Source organism: Sminthopsis crassicaudata, chromosome 4, assembly GCF_048593235.1.
Source record: "Sminthopsis crassicaudata isolate SCR6 chromosome 4, ASM4859323v1, whole genome shotgun sequence".
Taxonomy (NCBI): domain Eukaryota; kingdom Metazoa; phylum Chordata; class Mammalia; order Dasyuromorphia; family Dasyuridae; genus Sminthopsis; species Sminthopsis crassicaudata.
In genome coordinates this window covers 318,905,773-318,933,351 of record NC_133620.1, presented here as the reverse complement: position 1 = coordinate 318,933,351, position 27,579 = coordinate 318,905,773, and the positions used below count along the sequence as shown (strand labels likewise).

The 27,579-nt window shown below is 37.2% G+C and overlaps 1 protein-coding gene and 1 long non-coding RNA gene across 8 annotated transcripts in view; one reads left to right on the top strand and one right to left on the bottom strand.

Moving 5' to 3' along the window:
• Positions 1–27,579, top strand: part of AATK (apoptosis associated tyrosine kinase) — a 201,465-nt gene that overhangs the window by 83,017 nt on the left and 90,869 nt on the right. The gene's annotated exons all lie outside the window — the stretch shown is intronic.
• On the bottom strand, positions 34–27,283 carry LOC141538682 (uncharacterized). The gene is made up of 5 exons (XR_012481101.1): positions 26,426–27,283; positions 23,455–23,586; positions 8,650–8,808; positions 7,051–7,141; positions 34–2,731 (listed from the first exon to the last, which is right to left on the bottom strand). It is a non-coding gene; the product is annotated as an uncharacterized LOC141538682 (long non-coding RNA).

The following is a 27,579-nucleotide window of genomic DNA, read 5'->3' as shown; positions in this document are numbered from 1 at the left end:
GCTAACATTTATTTATTACTTGCTATATTCCAGGCATTGTGTTAAGCATTTTACAAATATTATCTCATTTGCCCTCTTTACAACCTTGGGAGGTAGGTGTTATTTTTAACCCAATTTTACAGATAAAGAAACCAAAGCAAACAGAGATTGAGTGATTGGTCAGGATCATACAACTAAGTGTCTGAGGCTGTATTTGAACATAATTTTGTTATGCAACTGCTAAATAAAAATGATTGTAAAAGGGCTTTGGTGAATATTCACTTTGCAACTTATTTGTTCCTTAATCATTTATGTGAATTTGCATTTATGCCCAAATACTGTGTAGCACAAGTAACAGCTGTTCTGTTATAAAATGTGTCAGATTAACTTTGCTGCAGGTTAAATTAGATTATAACACCACATTCTCTGCAAGTATGCTAGACTTCATAGTTCCTTGTTTACAGAGCATGATCTGCTGTTTAGAACTTTACAGAAATCAGAAGGAGCATCAGTGGTGAGTAGTAGATGGAAAAATTTGAAGGATTCCCCTTGAAAGGCAGTTGGGGTGAGAGACGGTACTGCTTGAAGTTAATTACCCACCTAGTTGTGCTATCCTTTTTCTTTTTCTCTAGCTTTCCTGGAGGGAAAGATCTTTACAGCTTAGCTTTCTCTCCTGGAGAAATAGGAGAGGGTGAACCTACGTGAGCAATTGGTTTCCAACCTGACCACCTTTCCTTAGAAGCAAAGTGGTGGAGTAGAAGGCGTGCTGAACTTGGAATTAGGAGACATGGGTTTCAGGACCACATCTGCCTCCTCCTTGCTGTTACTTGACACTGAGTCACTTACCTCCTATCAACCTGTTTCCCTAGCTGTAGAATCAGGATAATGCAATACCAATCTCACAGTTCTGTTTTAAATGTGAGGTATTATTCATGCTCTTCAGAGGGATGATAGATGTTACAGTCACTTTGCCTTCCTTCTACTTTTATGGAAATTCTGGGAGTTGGTTGGAAGCCTTGGTTTCTAGAATTCCAAATTCCGAATTCAGACCCTGTGCCATCCTTGTGGAGATACACTCTATACCTTGAGGATAGTCTCCTGGGCCTGTGCTGAAGATGACTGAGAGTCCCTAAAACTTTGAATTTTGAGGAGAAGTCACTTTCCCTCCTTGTTCAATTGAAGTTAGAATCCTTTGGGATTACTTCATATCTTCCTGTGGCTGACAGGGTGGGATGTGGGATAGAACACAATTACATTTACCTCTCTGGACCTGCGTATCTGTTAACCCAAGGGGCTGGATTAAGTGCTCTTATTACGAAAACAGAATATAAGGAAGAATAATTTCATATCAGGACTCATCCTATTTAAAACCATCTGTCCTTTTCTTTGAAGAGGAGGAAGAGAGGAACCTGGTATTTTCAGAGACATTCACTTTTGGATAGATGTAATTGTTAAGAAGTTTTTCATTATAAGAGCTGAGTATGGCAACTTTTACTTATAGTTTCATTCCTTCCCCTGAGATCAAAAACACATCTCCTTCCTCTTCTGTCTAACTTGAAAACAATTGTCATTCCCCCATCCCTGAGTCTTCTCTTCTCCAGACATGATCTTGAGTCTCCCCATCCATGTCGACTTCTTTGCATTCCCTCTGCTAAGGTCCCATCCAGCTCTGACGTGGTATTCAGGACACTCAATTCATTGCTAAGGACATCATTTTGACCTGTAAGACTTTACAGATTGGTACTCATCTGTAAGATGGGAATAACAATAGCACCTGCTTCATAAGGTTGTTGAAGATCAAGTTAGACAGTGTATGGAAAGTGCACTCTTCAGATGCTTGCTATTACCTGGGCTATTGTGTGGGCTGCTTGCCTCTGAGTAAGTCACTTAACCCCCATTGCCTTGACAAAAAAAGAAAAAAGAAAAAAAAAAAACAGGCAGCTAGATGGCACAGTAGCTATGATACTGGGAAAGTCACTTAACCATGATTGCCTTGTGAAACAACAACCCCCCTCCGGAAAAAAATATCAAGATTAAGCATTAAATGCTTGCTATTCCTTGACTGGGAAGAGTATGAGTTTATATGTTCAGTCTCAGAGGAGGAGAGTGTCTGAAACTAATATGGTATAGGAGAGACATCAAATTATCTGGTGTTAATTATAGGCCTTATCATTAACATAATTATAGAAGCATGTATACAGTATAGGAGAAACTCCAAATTATTCAGTGTTAATTATAGGCATTATAATTAACATATGATTATAGACCCATATATATGGTATAGGAGAAACACTAAATTATTCAGCATTAATTATATAATTTGAATGTCATTGTGTTCAAGTTTCTCCAGGTTTTTTGAGTCCTGGTATTATAGGAGAGAAAGCTGAAGAAGGTTGCTAGAGCTCATTTGTCCTCCTCCTAGGTGCTTTTCAGCAGCATGGTAGAGCTGGGTGAGACCTTGAAGGCAGGCATTCAGAGGCCTGTGCACCTGTGTTTGACAAGGAGTTGTAGTGTAGTCCCTTCTGGCACTCCCCCAATGTACCTTGTACCTACGAAGATATCTTAGGCATCTATGGAAAGTCCAGGAGTTGGTTGAGCCATGTGAGCCATTGTTCTCCAATTACTAAATTACTAAATATTAGGAAGGTTTGGGCCAAGTCCTCCTGATTCCAAGCCCAGAATTCTAGCTGGTAATTCTTAAGCTCATGAGAATAATTTACAAGAATCCTGTGAAGTATTTATTGGTCCATTCCTGTATTTGAGAAAGAGACAGAGAGTTCATGCTACAGGGATTGGAGACTTGTTACTGCATTGATGGAAATTTTGGATACAGAAATGCCCTTTACCCTTAGAGATTGGTGCCATAGAGTATTAAATGCCTTGCTCAGGATCACATAGGTAGTATGTGTCAGGGATGGGACCTGAGTATTTACTATGGGCAATTTACTTATTGCTGATGACGAGGGACATGTCATAATTGTGTGCCAGTCTGTGCCAAACCAGAACACCCCAGAGCATGGTTTAGTACCAGCTACAGAGTGACCTTTTTGACTCTTAGCAGCTGGGACTTAACTCTGCTTAAAAGTTAAGGGAGTGTGGAAGTAACCAGCATTCTTCACCTGGGGGCTAAGTACCCCTAGACACCCCCTGTTAAGAACAGTTTCAATGAAGCTTCTCTTGTACTATCCTTTTGGTGCTTGGTGGTCACTTTTATGGCTATATCCTTGACTCTCACTGTCTGTCTTTGGGACACCTCTCCTTGCCTAAGGTGCTGAGTCTGACCAGACAGCCTCAAATAGGTGGTGAAAGTTTTACAGACACTTTTATGGATGCTTAGGGAAGTTAAGTCATGTCACACAGCCAGCCAGGACTGGCTTGGGAGTCAAATTCAAATCTTCTGACTTAGAGGATTATAGATGTGGAGCTGGAAGGGATCTTAGAGGCCATTGAACCCAGCCTCCTCATTTTGCAGATGACAAAATGGTCTGAGAGTAGTTAATTATAGTTAAGCAATCTCAGAGGCAGGATTTGAGCTCAGGTCTTCCTCACTGTAAGCATAGGATTTTTTACCCATGTGGCCCATTCAACAGTGCTCTGTTCAGTATGAATGGAAAAGCAGCAATGAGGAGTTCCACAGCACATCACAGCTGCCCTGACAGTAAGGTGCCAGTCTGCATGGGGACTGAGGCTGGAAAACAGGAGAGAAGGGCTTTGGCCAGAAGGTGTTACCTGTCTGCCTGGGGAGTTCCGTCCCTGTTACTTAGTTGTCCTTGAGGCAGACTCACCACCTCTGGAAAGCTGGGCTTTCTCAATGATGCCTTGGACTTAATCTTTGCACTTGTATGTTCTCTCAAGCCCTTATTAAAGCCACATCTTTCAGGCATGTGGACCAGCATACACAAGAAGCCCATTTCTTTCTTTTTAAATATATATATATGTATATATATATGTATGTATTTAATAGTTTTTATTTTATTTATTACTATAAATAGTAATTTATTTATTATATATATGTATATATATGTATTTAATAGTTTTTATTTTATTTATTACTATAAATAGTAATTTATTTATTACCCAGATATATGCATGGGTAATTTTACAACATTGACAATTGCCAAACTTTTTGTTCTAATTTTTTCCCTCCTTCCCCCCTCCCAGATGGCAGGTTGACCAATACATGTTAAATATGTTAGAGTATAAGTTAAATGCAATATATGTATACATGTCCAAACAGTTGTTTTGCTGTACAAAAAGAATCAGACTTTGAAATAATGTACAATTAACCTGTGAAGGAAATCCAAAATGCAGGTGGACAAAAATAGAGGGACTGGGAATTCTACGTAGTGGTTCGTAGTCATCTCCCAGAGTTCTTTCGCTGGGTGTAGCTGGTTCAGTTCATTATTGCTCTATTGAAACTGATTTGGTTCATCTCATTGTTGAAAATGGCCACGTCCATAAGAATTGATCATCATATAGTATTGTTATTGAAGTATATAATGATTTCTTGGTCCTGCTCATTTCACTCAGCTTCAGTTCATGTAAGTCTCTCCAGGCCTTTCTGAAATCATTCTGTTGGTCATTTCGTACAGAACAATAATATTCCATAACATTCACATACCACAATTTATTCAGCCATTCTCCAATTGATGGGCATCCACATAGTTTCCAGTTTCTGGCCACTACAAAGAGGGCTGCCACAAACATTCTTGCACATACAGGTCCCTTTCCCTTCTTTAAGATCGTTTTGGGATACAAACCCAGTAGCAACACTGCTGGGTCAAAGCGTATGCACAGTTTGATAACTTTTTGAGCATAGTTCCAAACTGCTCTCCAGAATGGTTGGATTCTTTCACAATTCCACCAACAATGTATCAGTGTCCCTGTTTTCCCACATCCCCTCCAACATTGAGCATTATCTTTCCCTGTCATTCTAGCCAATCTGACAGGTGTGTAGTGGTATCTCATAGTTGCCTTAATTTGCATTTCTCTGATTAATAATGATTTGGAGCATCTTTTAATATAGCTAGAAATTGAAAATAGTTCATATCCTAACTATTTCCACTCATATGAAAGAGTGTTCCAAATCACTACTGATCAGAGAAATGCAAATTAAGACAACTCTGAGATACCACTACACACCTGTCAGATTGGCTAAGATGACAGGAACAAATAATGATGAATGTTGGAGGGGATGTGGGAAAGCTGGGACACTAATACATTGTTGGTGGAGTTGTGAAAGAATCCAGCCATTCTGGAGAGCAGTTTGGAACTATGCTCAAAAAGTTATCAAACTGTGCATACCATTTGACCCAGCAGTGCTACTACTGGGCTTATATCCCAAAGAAATACTAAAGAGCGGAAAGAGACCTGTATGTGCCAGAATGTTTGTGGCAGCTCTTTTCGTAGTGGCTAGAAACTGGAAAATGAGTGGATGTCCATCAGTTGGAGAATGGTTGGGTAAATTATGGTATATGAAGGTTATGGAATATTATTGCTCTGTAAGAAATGACCAGCAGGAGGAATACAGAGAGGCCTGGAGAGACTTAAATCAACTGATGCTGAGTGAAAGGAGCAGAACCAGAAGATCACTATACACTTCAACAACAATACTGTATGAGGATGTATTCTGATGGAAGTGGAAATCTTCAACATAAAGAAGATCCAACTCACTTCCAGCTGATCAATGATGGACAGAAATAACTATACCCAGAGAAGGAACACTGGGGATTGAATGTAAATTGTTAGCACTACTGTCTATCTACCCAGGTTACTTATACCTTCGGAATCTAATACTTAATGTGCAACAAGAAAATGGTATTTACACACATATATTGTATCTCGGTTATATTGTAACACATGTAAAATGTAAGGGATTGCCTGTCATTGGGGGGGAGGGAGTGGAGGGAGGGGATAATTTGGAAAAATGAATACAAGGGATAATATTATTTTAAAAAATTACTCATGCATATATACTGTGGGAAAAAAATTCTTTAAAAAAATACTGGGGGGGGGGGCAGCTAGGTGGCGCAGTGGATAGAGCACTAGCCTTGAATTCAGGAGGACCTGAGTTCAAATCTGATCTCAGACACTTAGCACTTCCTAGCTGTGTGACCCTGGGCAAGTCACTTAAACCCCAGCCTCAAAAAGAAAAAGAAAAAATACTGGGGAAAAAAAAAAAAGAAAATTGTTCATATCCTTTGACCATTTGTCAATTGGAGAATGGCTTGATTTCTTATAAATTAGGGTCAATTCTCTTTATATTTTGGAAATGAGGCCTTTATTGGAACCTTTGACTGTAAAAATGTTTTCCCAGTTTATTTTTTAAGAAGCTCATTTCTTAGGATGCCTTTCCAGGAAGTTGTGGGTGCAAGAGAGAATAGATTGGGGCCATTGGGGCTGCTTCTGTCTCCTTTTGTAAGCTAGTGCCTTTTTGTGGAACCTTTTCCTCATCTCTTCCTTGTTCTTACTCATTTCTATCTCTTTTCTACCTTTCCCTCCTCACCTCGTCCCTTATTTTCTATTGTGCACAGTAACATTCATTTATATTTCTAGAGCACTTAAGTTGCAACACACTTTTGTTACTGCTGTATTGGGATATGTAGCATTATTTAAGCCCTTACTAAATTCTGTCTCTTAGATTGTGAACTCCACAAGGGCAAGGATCGTCTTTTGCTTTTTTGTCTGTATTCCCAGCACTTAGCCCACTGCCCATCCCATGGAATAAATTTTCTTACTCATGGCTATCCATCCATCAGTCTCTCAATTATTTTTTATAGATAAGGAGCAGCAGGCAGAGAGAATGATTTCTCCAGGGTTATACAGGTAATAAGTATCAGGGGTGAGGCTCAAGCTTAAGTTATCTGGGGTGTGTGTGTGTGTGTGTGTGTGTGTGTGTGTGTGTGTGTGTGTGTGTGTGTGTGTGTGTCTTCTTAGATTTCATTGTGAATTAGAGTAGATCCCAGTCATGATCTAATTCCGAGTTGAGAAACAAAGAGGCAGTGGCAAAGGACTAGAAAACAAACTATCAAACAAACAAATAAATAAGAAAATCTGGACTGCTGATGTTACCTCTGACTCAGGCTTCCTCTGTAATTCAGGTCCCCTTCCCTCAGCTTAACAACGAGGAGGATCCATCCTTTATTTGAGTCCTCTGAGGAACCTAGCAAAAAGCAATTAGTCACTCTTGATGACATGCTATGAAAATGGAAAGGGCAGCAAGATTGTTAAGCATCTTAGCATCAAAGAAAGCTTGTAGCTTTTGCTCTGTAGAGCTAGTGCCTGGGTTAATAGAGGTGTTCTGGGGAAAATGCTGTTTAGAATGTACAGATGGGGAGAAAGGAGGAGGAAGCAAAAAGAGATTTTCTGTTTTTGGAAGCTGTTATTTAGAGCAAAAAGGGTTGAGAAAACAACGTGATCTTTGGGGCCTCCTGAAAATTTGAAGGAAGCAATCCATTCCTTCCCATCGAAAACCTGACTCTTTGAGGCAGCTAGATGGTACAGCTATTAGTGCACTAGTCCTGGAGTCAGGAGGACCTGAGTTCTAATCTCACCTCAGGCACTTAATACTTCCTATGTGATTCTAGTCAACTCACTTAACTCCAATAGTCTTACTAAAGGCACCCCCCTCCAAAAACAACCTAAAACCTGTTTCTTCCTTCTGACATGGTCATTTTTCTCAATAGCATCATCATTTTTCCAGTCATCAGTAAGGAACCATCTGAATCTTTTCAGACTCCTTTTTTCCTTCCATATTAATTTGGTTACTGAAGTTTGTAATTTGTTCTGCTCAATGTCTCTCCTGTCCTTCATTTCTTTTTTTTTATTAAAATGATTTTTTCTGTTCTATTTTATTTTTGTATCATAATCATTTCTAGATATCACTGTGCTGCTCTTTTCCCCCACAGCAACATATACAACAAAACCAGTGAACCCTTTCTCATGACTAAGGAAAAAATTGTTGAGCAAAACTACCCAAGGCAGCAGTTAGGTCTAACAGCTCACGAACCATTCTAAATCCACAGTCCCTCAGCTCACTAAGGAAAGGAAGGAAGTCCATTTCTTCATCTCTTCTTGTGGCCAATATTGGTCAATATAGTTACACAATATCAGGCTTCATTTTAGTGTTCTTTTCATTTATGACTTTTTTTTTTTTAGACATCATGTAAATTATTTTTCTGGTTCTGCTTGCTTCATTCTTCATCAGTTCTTATCTTCCCCTAGTTTCTCTGGATTCCCATATTATTTTTATGGCACAATAGTATTCTATTACATCCAAGTACAAATATTTGTTCAGCCATCCCCCTACCCCTTCTCTCCACTTTGAATGTCTCTACACTAGTTCCAGCCATTGCCATCTCATAACTGGACAGTTATTTCAGATTTCTGGGTCATATGGTCAGCAAGACAGAGGATTCTTAAATATTTTCTCCAATTCTCATGAACTTGTGAAAACCTCTTTAGAATAGGAATTATGCACCAGAGATAAAGCAATTTCAGCTGTCTCCATTGTCTAAGGTACCAAGAATTCTCAGGAGGTGAAAATTAACAGCACAGAAAGTTGAAACTTAACTCCTACCATGCTCATTTGGTTTCTCCCTCTCCCCCCGCTGCGTACCACACAGGACACATAAACTGATGCACACACTTGCAACAAAACTCAACTCTTACCTTCCCCACTTCTTCCCGATGCAGCTAGGACTGGCAGTGCCCTGTGTTGCAACAGTATGGAATCTGGGGCAGGATACCAGAATGAATGTGTGAGCATATGCCAGGCCTGCTTGAAGTGGAGGGCCCAGCATTCATCTGGATCTGTTTCTCCCAAAGTCACTTGGGGCAGAGAATAGAAGGCTGGTAAAATTGTGAATTTCACACTGTGTAAGGAGCCCAAGAAGGCTTGAAAAGGTCTAGTCCCCAAGGGAAACCATAGTCAAAGGGAAAGAAGTCAGAAAGTAATATGGGAAAATAAAGGGAAAAGATTACTAAAGCTCTCAGAAGGAAAAAAATTCAGTGAAGAATTTTGATCATAAGCAGATATATAACAAATGAATTTGAATTCTAGATCAAGTAAAAGAAAGCATATTTTAAAAAATAAATATTATAAGACAAAGAAAAATTAATCCAGACCTTATGAGGCAGACGATCCTATCTATGAATTACCAAGAGAACAAGGAATTATTGCAAAGTTCCTAAATAGCTTAAAAGAGAAATAAGAATTGTGAAAGCAGAATTTATGGCATGCATGATAGAAATAATTGGTATAATAAGGAAACTTGACACTATAATGCTAATTCCCTCCAAAGAAACAAAAAAATAATAGTTTGGGAATGAAAATACATAGAAGTGAAAGACAATGTAGAAGAAGAGATGAAAAAAAGTAATTATATTGAAAATAAACAGTATAATCCCCATACAAGCAAAACATATTGATCTCAAAAATAGGATGCATAGAAACTAAAGATCACAGGTCTCCTAGAAATATATGACACGTCAAAAAGCCCAAATGTCATGATGCAAAAAGAAGGAAAGTGCCCAGAACTTCTGAACACAGAAAGTTTTAAAAAACATGCCAATCAAAAGAATCCATGCATTACCTCCAGAAAGAAAATCATATACTATAAATTCCAAGATACAGAATGATTAAATTTAACAATAAATAATAACTAATATTTATATGGTGCTTAATACATGATAGGCACTGTGCTAAATACTTTACGAGTCTTATATTATTTGATTCCATAGCTCTGTGAGGTAGATACTATTATTATCCCCATTTTGCAGATGAGAAAACTGAGGCAGACAGGGAGTTAAAAAGTTTCTGGGCTGAATTTGTACTTAAGTCTTCCTGAGTCCAGACCTGGTGTACCATACATTGCATCAGCTTGCTGCCTAATTACAATAAGTAACAAATTCTGAAAGTAATCAGGAGTAATGAAATAAGTTTTTGCTACATGGAGGTGATCTAGAATTATAATGTGATTAAGACTAACAAATATTAGGGATGTAAAAAATCTTGAAAGAGTTTTATGAAATAAGTTACAGTGAAAAAATGCCTAATTAGAACGAGTACACATCCATATACATACATACATACATACACCTATAACATATAAGAGGAAAAGTAAATGAGGATGAAGACATAGAAGGGGATGATTGAAAAGTTTTGCATTTATTAGTTTAAATGTAAATAGCTTGGAAAGTAAGCTTTAAAAATATTTTGATTACTTAATATTTGTAAATGTTATATTTTTTTTCATCTGAATCCATAGGGGACTACTTCCCTATGGGAGCTCCTTCCATCAATGCAAATTAGCAACTTGTATGACACATATAGTCTTAGAGAATTGTTTGAATCATTAAGGAGTTGAGTGAGTTGAGGAATTTCAAAGACAGTAGGTTTCAGAAACTGGACTTGAATCCTGTCTTTGAGACTTGTCTCTCAAGTATGCTGCTTCTTGTTACAGAGCATAGGAAGTTACAAAGATACCTAAGATGTCATAAATACAGATTTAGAACTGGCAACCGAGAAGTTAGGGAGTTCAACCCCTTCATTTTTATAAATAAGAAAACATAAAAAAGATAAAGCATTTTTATTTTTTTACATTTTGAGTTACAAATTCTCTCTTTTCTTCTAGCTCCTCCCTCAAAGACTGAGACAGCAAGCAAAATAAATTACACATGTGTACTACTGCTAAGCATATTTCTTCATTACTTATGTTGTGGGGAGAGGGAGAAGCTAAAAAATAAAGTGAAAAATATACTTCAATCTGCACTCAAAGTTCATCAGTTTTTCCTTTGGAGGTGGATAACATTTTTTTAAATCATGAGTTCTATGAAATTGTCTTCCCTTTTGCATTGGTAATAAGTAGAAGAGCCAGGATTTGAACACAGGCCCTTGGATTCCAAATTCAGTTGCCTTTTCTCCTGTACCGTGCTACTACAATACTTTTCCTTAAGGAATTTGGAATTTAGTTAGGGAAAAATACAAACTTCAAAGCCTCTGTGATCTTACCCCTGTGGTTATTTCCTTCAATGATTTAGCTGGCACTAATCATCTTATCTTTCTGCCAGGCACAGCTGCAGCTCAATCCTGTACTGCTCCTATCTAGTCAACTCGTTTTATAAGAACTGGCTCTTATAGGAAGATGTAAAGCTTTTAGATCAAGGCCCAAATTTGACTGGGTAAATATGTATTAAGTGATTTAATGCTGCCGGTCATTTCTTTTATTCTTTCCTTATTGTTTTCCCCGGATATTCCATTATTTCTCCTTAAACCCTTCCCCCCTCCTTTACTGAAAACCTAGGCTTCACCTTTACAGAGAAGATTGAGAATGTGAGATAGGAGCTCCATCATGGATTTTATATTTTGCATTGCAGTAAAGTGGTGTCTTCCCAGCTAGCCTCTCATCTTTTTATCCAGGCTGTGAAAAGAAGAGATATCCTTTTCTCTCTCTCAAGATTATCCGTTATCTGTACTCTAGATCCCACCTTTTCTAACTTTCCCTGAGACCCTATTTTCATAACTCTCCTTTGCCTTTATAGCAGCTTCATTCTATGTCTTTTCTTTTTTTTTTTAATCATATTTCAGGTTTATTTAAAAAATGTTTTTGCAAGATTTCGACTGTGCCAGTGTCCCCTCATTTCATCCTCATTCCCCTCCCACTGCTGAGCTAGTCCAGGCTGAGAACTCTTCAGAGTCTTGCCCTGGCTATCCAGTGGTACTGGATGGTTATGGTTCACTCTCAGAGGAAACAGCTGCCTGCTAGATAGCCTAAGTGAGCTAAAGATTAAACCCTGGTCTGCTCCAAGACAAGATGTGGGCTGAATGTCTTTTCTTTTAAAAAATATTTTATTGTGAACTTAATAATCCTCAATAAATATATGTTTAAAGAATTGAGTATTTTGAATTTTCCTGGCTTTAGGCAAGGCGTGTTCATCACTCATGTATACATGAGGAGAATCTGATTGTGGAATGACTCACATCTGTGTTTTTCTTACAAGGGTGGTATGGCTGACCAATTTATAGTCATGCAATTGGATTGAGAAGACAAAGAATAAATTAAGGGTGGTACAGAGCTGGAAGATGAATGAGGGTTAGAAATGGGGGTTAGAACAGAGAGATGGATTAAAGTGTGATTCTTCCCAAGTATGGTATTTCTGGTCAATTTATAGTAGTACAACTAACTGGGTCAGGAAGACAAAGAATAAATTAGAAGTGGTACAGAGCTGAAAGATGAATGCAGGTTTGTATGAAATTAAACTGATAAAGGTATGATTAGTGGGTCACAGTGGTTGAATTATGATTGGAGCATTCTAGGAAAAAGGATTGCAAACTGACTAGATTCTTTCTATTCTTTCCCATTAGGAGCATATTTCTCCACATTTTTTCCCCATCTTAAACTTAAGACAACCCACAGATTTAAGCAAGGATGTCAGTCTCTCAAAATACAACTAAGTCCTACTCCTGTACCTCCTGATTTTTGCACTTCTGAAGCACAATTGAAATCATTCTTGTAGAGCCCTTTTCCCAATCAATGATTATGTACCGGCTAATTTAGCTTCACACAGGTGGACCATATAGAGCTCAAGGATCATGATGAGGCAGGCTTTCTTTGGCTGTGGAAAGATGAACCACATTGTTGTGTGGAGGAAGACTAGGATAGGAAAGATTGAGATGCTTCCCAAGATCCACCTTCCAGGCTTGCCAAAACTTAGCCAGATTAGCACCTGGCTGGACAGATCCTCACCTTATGCGTCCTATTAACTGTTTTTGTTGTTAGCTATTTTGCCCAGAGAGCAGGGTATATACAGGTGCAACCATGCTAGCCTATGAGGAAACCTCCTTTCCTAATTGTTTAACGTGTGTAATGTTTGGGAGGTATCAAATATAATGGGGTTTTCCCCATATCCTATGCTTTCCTGCAGAAATGAGTTTTTCCACACATCCTGTAAATCTGTATACTATATTACTTTACAGGAAGTCTATTTAGATAATTTAACCAATTTATTTTTATATTTATTTAAAAGGTGAGCTGTCATTTCATTCTTATGCACTTTCCCACATCATGGGCTTTGACAGAGAACTGCCATCCCTATTCATGGCCCATACCACAGACTCATCAGTTGGACAGATTTTTAGACATTTGATGTTTTGTTGTGTGAAAGTCTAAGTTGTTATCCGTCCTGTCGGAGTCCCAGAGTTCATTTGTTAGGAGAATGTGACATCCTTTGTGCTCCTGAGAAGCAATTCCTCTTCTCCAGTGGGAGACATTTGATGTTTTGTTGTGTGAAAGTCTAAGTTGTTATCCGTCCTGTCGGAGTCCCAGAGTTCATTTGTTAGGAGAATGTGACATCCTTTGTGCTCCTGAGAAGCAATTCCTCTTCTCCAGTGGGATGGTCCGTTGGCTACCAGACTTGTCTTTTGGCGTCCTTGACTGAGGACCAAAATGACCCAGGCAAAAGCAATGGGTGGGCTCTTGGCCCCTTAGGAGGGGGAGAATGTAGCAGTATGAGGGATACATTTGTATGGAAACCTCGGTAGATCACTGTGATCTTGATGGTGAGGAGAACCAGCTATGGCAGATATGAGTCGAACTTCCCAGATATGAGCATGAACTTCTCATGTCCCTGAACTTTTACCTGGACCCTATTTTCAAATTGTTTAAGCTGTCAAGGTTCTTCTAGTTCTTCGGGCAGGGCAGCTTATACCAGCATCTAGAAGGCTTTGACACATTTCAGTAATGCCTTACAATAATTAATGACAATGATATCAACCCCTTAGATATTTAAGAATTGCCTGTCCATTAAAATTCAGTGGGGAAAAAATTCATTGGGGAATAAATCCCATTTTCTTGAACCATCTAGCCTCTTAGTTCAATTTTAGCAAATATATTAATGATTTGATTAATATTTTGTTTCATCTACTGATATGGGCAATGAAAATGTTGAATCAGCTTTGCCTTGTATAGATATCCTTTACAATTGTCTTGTAAAACTGGTGTCTCCAGAACTGTTTATGGATAGAAGGCCACCAAATCTAGGAATGTGTTATCCAAGAGACTTTTTATTAATTCTAGCATAATTCTGCTTTCCTAGAGATGAGTTTTTCCATACATCCTGCAAGTCTATATACTATATTACTTTACAGGAAGTTTATTTAGATAATTGAACAAATTTATTTTTATATTTATTTAAAAGGTGAGCTGTCATTTTCATTTTTATGGACTTTTCCCACATCATGGGCTTTGACAGGGAAGTGCCATCTTCGAGTTTAACACAAATATCTTTTTGAATTTTTCTTGCCTCTAAGAATTGGAGAGGAAAAAATGTCTTTTCAAAAAACATCTCTCCTATCCACCAGTTTGTCAGAGATAGGTTTTCTGTGTGTTTACTTTTTAAAAGTTTTCTGAATTTTCAAGACACTTGCAATGTCTTAAAATTTAAACAAATTTTTTCATTTAAAGTTACTGTATTTCTTATGGGATGCCCACTGTAAAATAAGTTATTGTATTTCTTATGGCATGCCTATTAATATTTTCCTTTAGCACACTACAATTAATTTTTAACCTTAAACTTTTCTGCTATTAAATCATATTTCTTGTGTTTCCCTTTTTTTGTTTGTTCTAGTTTTCTTTTCCTCCATTGTTTCTGTCTTCAATTCATCATGCTTTCTATGTTTTGCATGAATGATCTATTTCAAATGTTTTCTCTATATGATTATTTCTATGTTTTTTAGATAAAATATGATAGGTTCAGCCAAATCACTTTTTTCAGTCTATCTCCTTTCCCATTAAAAATGTATCATTAATGAAATATCAGGTTGTTTGGCCATTCCCCAACTGATAAAAGATTTATTTTATTTCTGGTTCTCCACTAGAAAGAGTGCAGCTATAAATAGTTTTGGTGAATATGGGATCTTTCTTTTTATTATTTCCTTTTTCAGTTATCTTGGCCCTTAGGGGAGAAATTTTAATTTAAATTGCTTTTAATCATCAATTAAGCCAGTATAGGGATTGAAGAAGCTCTTGCTTCCCATAATTACTGTGAAAGAAAGTTAAAAGGAATAAAGTTGTTTGCAAATATTTAAATTTCTTGATTTCTAATTTAATGATATGTGGTAAATACAGAAATAAATTCAGGGTTTCTCCTAATTATAATCTCTCTTTCCATTGTTTGACCAGATTGAGGGAAAAGATTTTTGCTTAAATTAGGAAAATTCTCATTTTTTTTTTAAATGGCTATCTTTTTAAAAATTCCTTCTTCATGAAGACCTGGAAAAAAAAAACCTAACATTTTCAGTTGTATATTGTAGGTGAGCAGCCTTTTTTGGAATCCTTCATTATTTTGTCTTTTGACACAGTCTTTCTACTTGTCTGAGTTAAGTATTGTTATTAGTGTTTGATGTTTGGTTACAAACACTCTTTTTTAACTCTTTTGTTGAAGGATTTTGTTTTTGTTTTTGTTTTTGTTTTTGTTTTTTTGCCATTCCCCAGCTGGTGAATTTTTGCTTTATCACTTTCTGTTCCTCTAGCTAATTTAAAGTACTCTTACTGCTATTCAGAGGAAAGAACTTTGTAGCTTTTTTCTTCAAATAATTTTTAAAACACTTCCTTCCCCAAGAGCAGGCAAGCTCAGAAAATACATTTTATTCTAGAAATTAGTTCACACAGGAGGAATGGTGGAGATATGTGGATAGTGTATGTAAAGCACAAAATAAGACACTGCTGACTTGAGAATCTAAGCTAAGCAGCAGTAGACATGGCTAAAAAACAGACATACAGAAAAAGCTAGCTACCAGAAGAAACTTCCAAGTTTTTGGAAGGAATTACAAGAAATGTCTTTTATAACTAACAGATTATGGGAGAACCATTGGGGAATTAGAGAAAAATAGCTATTGAAATTCTCAAGTAATCTCTCATTAAGTAGTTTGCATAGATATAGGGAAAAATAAATCACTTATCTATTTTCTGGGATCTTTTTCAGAAGAATGTGTTAGAAAACTAGTTTTTATCTTTATTTTCCCCTTAGAACAGGTAATCTAGGGAGAAATCAAGCTTCATCAGAACTTTACTTTGAGATTCCAGGATGTCAAGTGAAAGATGTCTCAACCTTCCTTACTAAAGTCAGTGCAGTACTTCATTGAGGATATAAAATCGGAATTGTCAAAGAATTAATTTAGCATTTTGCATTTTTCTGGCTTAGCCAAGATTTTTTTTTTATTACTTATGTTCAACATAGCAACAACAATATTAGCACTAGTATTCATATAGTACTTTTAGGTTCGCAAAGTGCTTTATATATATTATTACAAGATCAAAATCCCATCATGACCACACAAGAGGGGCCCATAGCCTTCCCTCAGATGCAGTATTGTTGGTCAATTTATAGTTTTACAATTAAGTTAAAAAGACAAAGAATGCATCAAGAGTTCTATAGGGTTGAAAGATGAATGGGGATAGTACAAAGTTGGGAGACTAATGAAGGCGAAACTATACAGGATCCAGATGCCCAATAGGAAAGTATCACATAGTGGTCATTTTTAAAAAAATGTCCTGCATAGGGACAGCATTCTGTACCATATTTTCCCATATTTTCTTCAAGTTTAAAAATACTTAGTCTACCGACAGGTTTTTATAATGATGAGAATCTCTCTAAAAGTGTAACTAAGTCAGGCTTAGGGATCTTGCTTCCATATGTAAACATGGCATTTTCTAAAATGACAAAACAACAAAAAGGAGGATTGTACGTAGAGCTGAATGCATTGTTGTCTACAGTTTATTTTAGGCAGGCAGGCAGGCAGACCAACAAATATCTGTTAAGTACTTATTACATGTCAGATACCGTATTAAATACAAGAGATTCTAGTACAAGCAAAGAAAAAAAAGAGACATTTTTCTTTCTTTACATTACAAAAATATTGGTGCTAGTGAAAGCAGTTGTGACTAGGGAGAGAGAATCAGAGGTGGCAATATAACAAAGAATGGTCAACATGGCCTCTTCTCCAAAATAAGAGTCCCTAGAAGGAGTTCATCAATGGAAAAAGGTGTCAGAAGGACAGAGAGCTTGCTTTATTTGTGACTCCTTCTGAACTTTTTATTCTCTTTAAGTATTTTGTTGGTATTTTCTTTTTCTTTTTCTGGCTTCTCTGTTGTGACTCTGTGACTTATCTCTCTTCTGTTGTAACAAATAAATTCAGTTAAGTGAAATAAATTAATATTACATCTCTTTGTCCCTTTTGCTTCTAAATTCATGGAAAGGAGAATTGACATTTACTGTCAATTATCTCTTCTCTTTATACTCTATACTTAACTCAGTCCAATATGGCTTCCATGTTAGCTTTCTACTTTCCTAAGACTGCTTTTATGAAGATTACCTGATGATTTTTTTTCTTCTGAAATCAGAGATCTTTTCTTCATCCTTATACTCTATACTTTTTCTGCTGCATTGGATGTTGCTCACATGTCTGTCTTGAAATTTTTTTCTTTCCAAGTTTTTAGAACATGATACTTTATGTTTCTCCCCTATTTCTCTAATCTTAATATTTCTGACATTTCTTCCTTTTCTTTTCCTTCTTTGTCATGATCCCCTTCCTAAAAATTTTTCACACTACGGAGGGCAAAAAATTATGAATCCTTTGGTCAAGAGCTAGAATTTGTTGCCAATTAAGTGACACGTGGTTTCCTCTAAGGGACCATAATGAGGAGAAAGATTTCCGGTTGTTCCAGGAGGGTTCTTGGAAGATTAGGAAAACTGAATTTCATGGGCATTTACGCAGTAAGAATGATATTTTACATAATATTTAACTGACACTTAGCTTTCAAAATATTTTATTTGTGCATCATTATTGATAACTTGGTGCTTTTTTTTTTTAAACTTTTATGGATTCATCCTCTTCACAGAGAGCCATTATAACATAATAATAAAAAAGGAAAAAAATGTTCAGCAAAACTAAACATGTGAATCACATCTGATGTGTTTTTATAGCTTCCCACCTTTGCAAATAAGAGATTGAATATATTCTCATAGCTCTTCTTTGAAGCCCAGTTTGCTCATTACAGTTCCATTATTATGTTTTGTTTCATCATGTTTTTGTCTCATTATAAAATTTTGATTCTTTTATTGTTATTCTTTCCATTTACATTGTGGTGGAAGTTAGGATGTTGTTTGGCTCATGTAGATGATGGATACCCATATGGTTTTGTCTGGATGTCACTCTAAAGAGGTAAGTCTAGATAGCTCTATGATCTTCTTCCTTTATTCCTCCCCAAGCAAGACTTTGATTCCTGCCAGGAGGGAAAACAGGAGACTGGGGCCAGAGGCTGACCACTGTGCTTTCTTCAGAGAGAGATAATTCTTGGTTAGAATTATATATTTCTGCTTCCTTAATTATTATTAGTCTAGGAGAGGCCATTTTTTGTTCAGGCTGACTTTCTGATCACTATGGGAAAAGAGGAACCCAAGCTATATATCCAAGCCTAAACTCGTTTCTTACCAAACATCAGTATCACAGTGAACACAAATAGTAGTAAATCCATTTATCCAAAAAGATAGCAAACAGAAACACACAAACACACATGCATTACAGAGACAGTTGGATGGCACAATAGATACGTCACCATTCCTGGAATCAGGAAAGTCTGAGTTCAGTTCTGTGCTCAGATATTTATTAGCTTTGTGATCCCCTGAGTGAGTCACTTTACTCTGCCTCAGTTTTCTTATCTGTAAATTAGGGATAATAAATAGTATCTTAACTCCCAGGGTTGTTGTGAAGATCAAATGAGATAATAAGTGTAAAGTACTAGATACAGTGCCTGTACATAATAAGTGCTACATAAATGTTAGCTGGGATTATGATTATATGAGAATATATGCTAAACAGTATACAGAGTGAATGAGCTCTCCCTTTGAGAATGAGGTAGCTCAGCTCAATCAAGAGAGAGAACTCCAGATTTCACTCAAGGAAAAACTCCCCAGTCTCTAGTGTAGTAAGCTGGGGATAGAAACATGATAGAGATCGACAGCTCTTCTACATTTTGGCTTCTTCCTAGAATCTCTCCCTTTAGGGACCTAAAGAAAGGTTGGGACTGCATATCTTCTCTCTCAAATCTCTCACCAACTTTACTTCGCATAGAGGCTCAGAGTATCAAGCAGTCAATCTCTACCACTGATGGGAGTCCTATAACAATAGGGATGAGGCCCCCAGTTACATAGGGTTTTTTAAAGTGTTACTTTCCTGGTTCTGGATATTTCATTTTATATCAGTTCAAATACTATATGTCTTCATGTATATATCTGTATTCATCACATTCATCATTTGCTATAGCATAGTAAAATTCTCTTATATTCCTGTGCCACAATTTTTTTAGCCATTCATCAATTGATGAGCATAGATTTTACTTCCAATTCTTTTCTACTACAAAAGTACTAGTATACACTGGTACACTATTTTGGTACAATGTACACCATTTTGGTGTGGATAGGACTTTTATTTTTTTTTAATCATTGACTTCCTGTACCTAGCAGTGAAATTTCTGGGTCATGGGTGTGGCTATTTGAATCCTATCTTTTTTTTTTTTTTTTTTTTTTTTTTTTTTTTTTTTAGCATAATTCCAAATTATTCTCTTGAACAGTCTTATTTATAACTAGCTTCATTTTGAAATAGTCTTCTTAAGGGTAGAGGGTATAATCAGAAAGAATATGTTGTAAAAACAAAAGACATCAGTAAAAATAAAACCATTTTGAAGTTAAATTTCAAAGAGTTAAGTACCATATATTCTCAGGGAAAGTATTAAATATCAGAACTATTATAATGTCCTAGCATTCTCCAACCATTTTGTGGTCAAGTAGCTGTCTCATTTGAGTTATACAATTAGTTGTTAATTTTGACTCTCAAAATAAGATAAATGATTAAACAGACAAGAGAACACCTCACCTCCTACCATCATCTTCAAAAAAATCAAACTGTTGTCTGCCTACACTGTTTAAATATTTTTATTGGTCCATTTATGTAGGAAATAAGAAAAATCAAGACCTAGTCCCTGTTGAGAAAGACAGAGAGAGAGAGAAACAGAGAAAGAGACAGAGAGAGGAAGAAAGAGAAGGAAGAGAGGGAGGGAAAGAGAGAGAAAAGAAGAAGGGAGGAAAAGAGGGAGGAATAGGAAGAGAAACAGAAATAGAGACTGACAGAAATAGAACAAAAACTACATGTACACACATATAGACAATATGTGCACAAAAAAGGAATTTATATATCAGTGCATACTAATTATGGCATTATATAACTATATATGTAAGATGCCATGGCTAAAGTGTATTGGGATAAAAATTGGAAGAAAAATTGGCAAATACACATTTTTATGTTTATCCTTCCATTCTCAAAATTTATGTTTAACAAGTAAGAGCTTTTGCCAACATGTCCTTTTTTCTCTTCCTCATCTCATATCATTCAGAAAACTTCCATTCTTTCTTCCTTCACTCTGGTCTCAAATTAAGAGGTGGCCCTTCTTTTTCTAAAGGCAAACTTTTCTGCATGAGACCTTGTTCTCATTCTCTCCCCTTTTCAACCAGGAAATTACCCCATCACCCTTGACACACTCGCTTTAATCTCTCCCTACCTCTTGGCTCTTTTCTTTGCTTTCTACAAACATGCCTGTGTTCTCCCCACCTTAAAAAAAAAACCAACCCTCCTTGATCTGATTGACCATTCCTTCTAGATGTCATACCACACACCTTGTCCCTCTTGTGGCTAAGGTCCTTGTAGGTGCCTCTGTGCTCTCTTCTCTCACTTTCTTCTAACGACTCTATCTTCTGGCTTTCAGGTTCATCTTTCTTGGCCTCTACAACCTTTGATGCTGTTGCTCAGTTGTTCTTCCTGGAGAGCATCTTCTGGTTCTCCTCTGTCTGATTGCCTTTCCTCAGTCTCCTGTTTCCTCTTCACCCATATCTTACCTTCTAGACTTGAGTGATTCCCAATCTCTGGCCAAGGTCATTTTCTCTCCTCCCTTTATACTATTTCACCTGGTGCTCTCATCAGCTCCCTTGGATTCAGTTATCTTTATGATTCCCTAATCCAGCCCTAGTCTCTCACCTGAGCCATAGTCTCTCTGTATCTCTCCACTCATATAGCCACAATCCTAGTTCAGGCCTTCAACACCTCTTACCCAAACTCTTACCCAAAAAGAGCCTTTAAATTGGTCTTGCTGCTTCAAGCTTCTCCTTATTCCAATCCATCCTTCACCACACTGTCAAATTGATTTTGTAAAAGTGCAGATCTAATTATATCCCTTCCCAGTTTGAGGCGTTCACTATGATCTCCACAGATAAATATAAATACCTGTGTTTGGTATTTAAAGTTTTTCATAACCTATACCCTTCCTGCTTTTTCAACTATGTCTTCTATGATTTGATTATGTTGGCCTTCTTGAAGTTTTTCCAATTCTACTTTCCATTTCCATGTTTTTACACTTGTCCCTTTTTTAGTGTTCCTGGCTTCCTTCAAGACATCCCAAATCTCATTTTTTCCCAGAGGTCTTTTCTAGGCTCTACTAGCATGTTATCTTCATTCATATGTATGTTCTTATTGAGTTGTTTTTTTCAGTTATGTTCAACTCTTCATGGTCCCATTTGGTTTTTGGTAGGGTTTTGCTTTGTTTTGTTTTTGCAAGGACACAAGAGTAGTTTGCCATTTCCTTCTCTGAATCATTTTATAGATGAGGAAACTGGGCAAACAGAGTTGTGACTTGCCTAAGATCACACAAATAGTGTCTGAGGCTCTATTTGAATTCAGAAAGAGGAATCTATTGTGCTACTCAGCTGCCTATCATGTACCTATATCTATATATTTATATTGTATTTACTTTATGAATGAACATTCCTTGACAATAGGGAGTTTTGTTGTTTGCCATTTTTTGGTATCTCCAGAGCAGTGCCTGGCACACTCTCTGTAAGGTGATATTATTATTGACTAATTTGATTTACATCAAATGAAAGTGTATTTTAACTTCTTCAAAAAGTTCTTGTTTTTCATACCAGGAAACAAAGGTCATCAAATAGTCTCTCCCTTGCTAACTTCTGTGATCAAATTAAAGGGCCTCAATTAAAAAAAAAATCTCAAAAGCAGAAGTGTAAACAGAGCAGAATTAATGGATTTGTTCAGTAGTACTCATGGTGATATGATATGTTTGCCATCACCATTAAGCAAGCTCGGAGTCCTATAGAACCTGGAGCAATATGATTATCAATATAGAAATCACAAGTGTTAAGAATTCAAATACAGGCTATGCACATATGGGCCACAATTTTAACATCATTGCATTTAATTATTCTTTCTTGCTCTCCATACCAGCATTTGAGCCTCTAGTCTTTACCTCTGGCCCAAACCTGAGGTGTTGTTGCTGTAGTGAATGGAGACAGATTGAATTATTCTGGGAAGGTTTCCAAGGAAACTGATTTTTTGATCAATGAGGAAAGAAGAGAGAGAAAGAGATTGTCCTGGGATTCTCCTTTTTTCTATGATGATTTTGCATTTCTTTCCTTACTCCATTTCAGAAAGTGTTTTACGGTTGGAGTTAAGGGTCAAAGAATTAATAAGGTAGCTTAGGATCCTACTGCTGAGGTCCAAGCCTGTTCTACACCCCCAGATTATGGCTAAGGCGGTGGCCCAAGGGACCACCTTGTTACTACTTAGCTAAGTAGGAAGTTTGGAATAGTGTGAAGGCCAAGTGTGGTCATTTGTGCACTTACTGCCATATTTATGGAAACTTAGATCCTTTCTTGTCCCTCTAGGCACAGGAACATGTCAACTCAAGACAAATGTCAACAACATAAAAATGCTTGTTGGATTGAATTTAACCCAGTGACACTGGTGAATGGTAGAAAACTCTCTTAGGAAATGGTTTAGTTTTTGCCAATCATAGAATATTTCGGAAAGGCTAAAACTGGAGTATCAAGGGATCCTTATAGGGATCAGGGAAAAGTGACAAATCCCTGAAATTGTCTCGGCTCTTCTTAGGCAGTTTAACTTGGGGATCTGTGGACTTGTTTTTAATAGCATATATATTCTAATAACTATTTAAATATAATTAGCTTTCATTTTAATCCTATGTATTTTATTTTAGGCTTTTAAAATATTATTTTGGGAATCCATAGGAATCCATAAACTACAACAAGATTGTTTTAGGATATAGACTTTAAGTTAAGTTGGTTGCAGTCATCTCTAACTCATTCCCCTTTTTCATTGCTCACATTTAAATAGCTACTAAGGTGTATTGGGTTTTTTCTCTTTGAAATAGCTCCAATTCATTCCTTTCTCAATATTACAGCAATTATCACTGTAGTTCAGATTCTTATCATGACTGTTTCATTTAAATTATTGTGTTTGTTGGCTAACTAGCCTCTTTGACTTTAGTTTCTGCTGCCTCAGACATCCTACATGCTGCCACCAGAGTAAATTTGAAACAGCCCTTTAACCCCACTTACATTCCCATCTTCAAACAGACTTCAGTAGCTGCCCATTTCTCCTCTTCATTTTCCTTATATCAGATCATGAAATATCCTCGTGATAGGGGCTATTCTCATGCTGTTGGAGGTCCCATTCTGCCAGAACCATTTCTTAGAAAGAAGAGAAAATAAAGAGGAAGAAAGTCTCTGGACTTAATTCTATCAAGAAAGAAATAGATATGGAGAGAAGAAATAGGAGTGCTTACCTTCTTGGAGTTCATGATAGCAAGGGAAAGAAACAACTCAAACTTTAGAAAATAATTTAAAATAAATAAAAAGATAGGATTTATCCCACGGCTGGTGTTGCGAATTTAAAGGTAAGAAAAAAAGAATATCCATCCCAAATCATCCTGCATGGAGATCCAAGACTTCTCACTGATTTTTCATCCACACATTCAGACTAGAAAAAACAATAGATTCTCTTAAGTCCAAGACACTGGTGGAAGCTTGGAGTAGAGTGGATGGAAGGTTGATGGAGGGGTGGGTGAGAATGAGTGAAAAAGGGAGTTTCAGGGGATGATACTGAAAAGATGGGAACCAGAGTGTTCATTTCTTGGTATAAACCTATATTTCTCACTTTCTGAAGATCTCAGAAACTGGCTTCTGGTTCTGTTGCCATTGCTTATAGTCTCTGATCAGGGCTTCTGCTCTTCCCTCATCCACTGCTGATCATAAAACAGTATTGCCTCTTGATGACCATATCCTTTGCTGGTTCTGGACTAAGGTCAGAAATAGCCACTTGTAGGATAGGCTCATGTATAGATGAAGATACCAGGCTGGGTGAGAGGAAGCAGGGAAGGGAACCCCTAAATAGCTATTTCATATTTCTGGGTACTTAGTTGTATGTAGGAGATTTTTTTTGGAGGGATTGTCTGCATAATATGGGACATCACATTTTACAAGGGAGGAGAGTAGCCAGGGTAGAAAAATTGTCTTAAGATAAATGGTAAATCATCTCATCTCTCACCTCTGTTCCCTTCCTTCCATTTACAATACGAATATCAAGAATTCAGATTCTCATTAGGTTCACTATTGCAGTGGCTTCTTAATTGGTCTACCTGCCCCCATTCTCTGTACAGTCACCAAATTGGTATTACTAAAGCCCAAATCTATCCACGGCACTTCTCTGTTCAAGAAGCCTTATTGCCTCTAGGATAAAATATAAACTCCTTTGTTTGACATTTAAATGTCAGTGTTTATAATTGGGCTCTAGCCTACCTTTTTAGACTTATTGTATATGGCTATCCTTCATGCACTACATTCCACTCATACTGGACGATTTACTGTTCTCTGAATGCTGAAATCCTGCCTTTGTGCCTTTCCAAAAGCTTTGTCCTATGCCTGGAATTTCCTCCTCCCTCACCTTCACCTCTTCCTTCCAGCTTCAACTCAAGTGCCTACCTCATAAGCTCACGGACAAAGGGGATTGTTTCATTTTAAAAATTTGTATCCCTAGCACCTAGGACAGTACCTAGCCCATAATAGGTAATAAATGCCTGCTAATTGACTAATAACATACTGAAATAATTAATCAGTTAGCAGGTTCTTTTCTCAATTTCCCTCAAACATAAAACTCCTATCTTTCTCCTTTCCATTTTGTTGCCTTTCTCCCTTAACTCCTTTCCTCCCAGCTTTGAATCATCATAGAACTAAAACTGAAAAGGATCTTAACAATAATCTTGGCCAACCTCTTTATTTGATAGATTTTTAAACTAATGAGGTTTTGACTAGGGTTACACAAGTAGTAAGTGGAAAAGGTGGGATTTGAACTTATTTCCTCTGGTTCCAATCCTAGCACTGTGAGTACTAAGCAAGCTTAATTTTATTTCTTTTCTGTAGCCTATCCTCCCTTAAGACCAAATACAGAGGTTATTGGTATACTGGGTTAGTATATATATTATTCTCCTTTCTTGGTTTCTGCCAGTAGCAGATTTTCCTTATCACATTAGCTCAACAGCTTTTACCTGAGCATAGACATTGTCTCCTGTAGGCTCATTTTGGGAGGTGGGAATGCTATTTGCCAGCTAGATCTGGAACTATTTGCTTCCTCAGCTGTCACAAAAAATCTCCTGATATTCTCAAGGAAAGAAATAGGTCATGAACAGATTACGAGATATAGTTGTTTGGAGGTAAGAAGGTGGGGGGGAAGGGACGTTGGAAAGTGTGGGGAATCCAAGTTGTTTCTCTAGCTATGTCAGTAAACTCTTGAATATTTTACCAATACATTTCAGGAATAATTATTATGATCAGATGAACTACAATGACAAAAGTAGCAAATGGGTTCTCTTTGTAAATTAAAAAGCACCCTTTCTGGGAGTTCTTTCTCAACTTTAACTTGCACTCAGCTCTTCTAAAAATATAAATCATGAGTCCCTACCAGTGCCTTTTTTCTTAATAAGATAGCAAGTGACTGTTGCCTCGAAAAGCATTTACGGAGGTGGTATAATCAGGACAATAGCTACAAAAATATTCTCCTACATAAACCTGGAGTATTATTATTTATATTTCAGTTGTGTCCAACTCTTTGTGACCCCATTTAGGGTTTTCTTGACAAAGATACTGGAGCAGTTTGCCATTTCCTTTTTAAACTCATTTTACAGATGAGGAAACTGGAAAAAAAAAAAAAAAAAGAAAAGAAAAAGTTAAGTGACAGAGTCACACAGCTAATTAGGTGTCTGAGGTGAGATTTGCATTTAGGAAGACTCTGCCCAGCACTCTGTATTCCTTATGCCATCCAGCCCTCCAAAACTGGAGGCACTATTCCACAAATATACACAGAGCCCACGAGAAGAAGGATAGATCTCTTCTGCCTTTATAATTAAACTGAAAAATGTCATCTACAATAGGTGGCTCCATTTTTCTTCTTAACCCATTATTATCTGGCTTTTGACCTTATTAGGCCTTTGACCCTACTGAAACAGCTCTCTCCAAGGTTACTAATATCTCTTACCTGCCAAATCCAGTGAAGATCCAGGATTTTCAATCCTCATTCTCCTTGATCTTTCTCTTCTTAATACCTTCTTCTCTTTTGGTTTTCAGGTAACTATTCTCTCTTAGTTTTCCTCCAGACCATCTGGTTACTTCTCTATCTCCTTTGTTGAATCTCCTTCCAGGGGTGACCTGGGTGACCCTCAGAATTGTGTCCTGGGCCCTCTTCTTTTTTCCTTTTGTACTACATATGGTGATCTCATCAGCTTCCATGGATTCAATTACCATTTCTATGCTGATGATTCGCAAATCCATCTTTCTTGCCCTATTCTCGCCAATCTAGAATCTCTCCATGCCTTTCAGACATCCCAAGCTGGATGTCCAGTAGACACAGTAAATTTAATGTCTAAAATAGAACCTATCATTTCCCCCTCTAATCCCTCACCCCAACTCACAACCTAGGAATCATCCTGTTATAACTCATCTTCTCCCACCTCCCATATACAGGCTGTTGCCAGTCTTCTCCTTTCATCTTTAAAAGATCTTTCACATATTTCCCCTAATCTCTTCTGACACTGCAAGTACTCCGTGACAGGCTCTTATCACTTCACATCTTGATTATTGCAATAGCCTGTTGGCTATTGTTGCTATGTTGGTGGGTCTGTCCTACTTCAAGTCTTTCCCCACTCTAATCCATCCCCCACCAATCCACTAAAGTGATTTTTCTAAAATGCATCTTAAATCATATCACAACTCCTTCCCCATTCTTGTTGCTTCCAGGAGCAAAGGCAAAATCCTCTGTTTGGCATTCAAAGTCCCCTCTCCCCGTAATATTGTTTTCTTGCACCTTATCAACATATATGTTTCAATCCAGTGACAGTAACTTCCTGGATATCCCATAAACAAACTCTCTTTTAAGCATAACAGTTTGTCATCTGTGATTATGTCAACCATCTCTATGGAAGAGCATTCTTGAAATGGGCAGGAGGATAATTCCAAGGGGTGACTAGGTTGGGAAAGAGAGAAAAGAAAGCTATATTTAGAAGTGTAAGTTTTGTCCCTTTGTGGAGGAGTGTCCCAGTTATATGTTCCAAGAAGGCCTGTGGGGTTTCTGTTTCACTGGTTTCTTAGAAAACAAACTATTCAGGGAGACCAACAAAGTTAGGAGATGGCTAG